We start from the raw sequence: 3195 nt of genomic DNA on the forward strand, positions 1-3195 counted from the left end.
TCCTGGTCAAACATAACCAATTCTTTCTTATGCTTTACTTCTATTTATTACTGCGTCTTCCTTATTCCTTGAATCCTTTTTAGAAGGCATTCAAAGCTCCTCCTCACAAAACTGAGTGTGCAGCACAGTACACAGACAGTTGTATACAGAACACTCCTTAGTTACATTGCAATCACTGCCAGCTGCACAGTCGCTGGAAAAAAACAAAACACTTCTGGAACTTCCTGAACCAACTTTCACTGAACTAAGAAGCATCTGGGAACAAAGACGTGTTCTAAGAATCTATACAAGAAAGCAGGAGTGAGTCTTAAGACTGTTGCTCCATCTGACCATACAAGGCAGCGCTGTCTCACTCACACACACACACACACACACACACACACACACACGAGAAATGTGATCTCCTGTTGGAAGACGCACACCTCCCAGGCAGGCAGCATGCTGACAGGAGAGCCTCAGCTGAGAGCATCTAAGCGTTGTGGGGATACAGGGCTCTATCTCAGCATGGCCTTGTTTACACGGCACGTGTTTGTTTTTTTTGCGTTTGTGCCTGCCTTCCTTTTACATAGGTTATAATTTTAAGAAATAACCATTGGCAAACATAGCAGTTCTACAATAAGCAGGATGTAGAATGGAGGAAGAAAGCAGGGAAACCACTGATCTCTAGAAGAGAAATAAAACCTCAGGCAATGCTGGAAGGGAAAACATCTCAGGCGACAGATGTAATATAATAATTGGTTCTGCATCGATGTGTGGCAGATCATCTGCTTTCCTCCAGGTATCATGTAGTGATGCATTCAGGATGTGTGGCAGCAGATCACCTGCTTTCCTCCAGGTATCATGTAGTGATGCATTCAGGATGTGTGGCAGATCATCTGCTTTCCTCCAGGTATCATGTAGTGATGCATTCAGGATGTGTGGCAGCAGATCATCTGCTTTCCTCCAGGTATCATGTAGTGATGCATTCAGGATGTGTGGCAGCAGATCACCTGCTTTCCTCCATGTATCATGGAGTGATGCATTCAGGATGTGTGGCAGCAGACCATCTGCTTTCCTCCAGGTATCATGTAGTGATGCATTCAGGATGTGTGGCAGCAGATCACCTGCTTTCCTCCAGGTATCATGTAGTGATGCATTCAGGATGTGTGGCAGCAGACCATCTGCTTTCCTCCAGGTATCATGTAGTGATGCATTCAGGATGTGTGGCAGCAGATCACCTGCTTTCCTCCAGGTATCATGTAGTGATGCATTCAGGTCGATGTGTGGCAGATCACCTGTTTTCCTCCAGGTATCATGTAGTGATGCATTCAAGATGTGTGGCAGCAGATCATCTGCTTTCCTCCAGGTATCATGTAGTGATGCATTCAGGATGTGTGGCAGCAGATCACCTGCTTTCCTCCAGGTATCATGTAGTGATGCATTCAGGATGTGTGGCAGCAGATCATCTGCTTTCCTCCAGGTATCATGTAGTGATGCATTCAGGATGTGTGGCAGCAGATCACCTGCTTTCCTCCAGGTATCATGTAGTGATGCATTCAGGATGTGTGGCAGCAGATCATCTGCTTTCCTCCAGGTATCATGTAGTGATGCATTCAGGATGTGTGGCAGCAGATCATCTGCTTTCCTCCAGGTATCATGTAGTGATGCATTCAGGATGTGTGGCAGACCATCTGCTTTCCTCCAGGTATCATGTAGTGATGCATTCAGGATGTGTGGCAGCAGATCACCTGCTTTCCTCCAGGTATCATGTAGTGATGCATTCAGGATGTGTGGCAGCAGATCACCTGCTTTCCTCCAGGTATCATGTAGTGATGCATTCAGGATGTGTGGCAGCAGATCACCTGCTTTCCTCCAGGTATCATGGAGTGATGCATTCAGGATGTGTGGCAGCAGATCACCTGCTTTCCTCCAGGTATCATGTAGTGATATAGTGCATTCAGGGCGGGTGCATTATGCCAGAGGAAAGAAAGCACTCCAGCATTATTAATCTGTTTCTGACTTCTGTTGTCAACATCCTGTATAGTGCATTCAACAATTCAAAGAAGGCATACATCATCCAAAACACTAGCATTACAAACCACTACTTCCCCCTTACTTCCTGCTCTTCAATGGCGTTCCACATGCAGGAATGGGGTGGGGTTATGGTGTGTGTTGGGTGTTGGGTGTGGATTCTGTGGAGGCTCCACCCCTTCCCCAGAGAATTATAAGCACAGAAGATGGAAGAAGAGCACTCCGTGCAGCTCATTAGCTACAGACAAAGAACCATGATAATCCTCAATGATCCTGCTGATTGGCTGGCTGCTCTTCCTCTGTCTGTCCCCGTCCTCCTGTGTGCACGTGTTGACTAGCCCCGCCCCCACATCACAACATTTTATCCCTAGCATGCTGATGAACGAATCCTCAATGAGCCGACTGGCTGTTTGGCCTGATGATGTTGTACACAAACAGACTGGCTGCTCTCTCCCTAGTGTCCACTTGCTGGGACGCCCTGCATTGCCAAATAGTAATTGTCCCAGGGGAGACATTGCACAGATGATATGTTCTGATACGAGCAGCACTTTGCCTCATTCTCGACAAAAAGATCCGACTCCTAGTCCTGCATTAGAGCCCGACTCAGGCAGGCCTTAACATTTGAGTCCAGCCTGAGATTTCTGTCCAAACCCAAAACAACTGCTGCTAACCAAGAACGTAGACGTAGAAATGGAATGCATTTGTGACATTATTGTTTCACGATTGACAAGATGTTAAAAACGCTTTCGTCAATTCTACGAGACAACAGTCTATAAACATAAAACTATGAATTGGGGGGGATGGTTGTGGGCTGGACTAGACCTAAAGCATGCACCTCATTCTAATCAATTCCATAGGTGACACTGGGCATGTGCTAAGTGATGTTAAACCACTTAATAAGGCCATGAGGAGCAGCTGCTAAGTAGGCTACAAGTTAAGTGGACTAAGCCAGTTAGGCTTTAGGGGAATGGCAATCAAAGCGAGATGGACTAGCAGCTAACGGCAAGCTAGTGGGGCTACAATCTGTCCCCGAACCTGGCAGGGCTCCAAACAAGCACGGTGCCAGGGGCTCCAAACAAGCACGGTGCCAGGGGCCTGGGGCTCTAAACAAGCATGGTGCCAGGGCCTACAAACAAGCACGGTGCCAGCCAGGGCCTGGGGCTTCAAACAAGCACGGTGCCAGCC

Source organism: Poromitra crassiceps, assembly GCF_964638095.1.
Source record: "Poromitra crassiceps genome assembly, chromosome: 19".
Lineage (NCBI taxonomy): Eukaryota > Metazoa > Chordata > Actinopteri > Beryciformes > Melamphaidae > Poromitra > Poromitra crassiceps.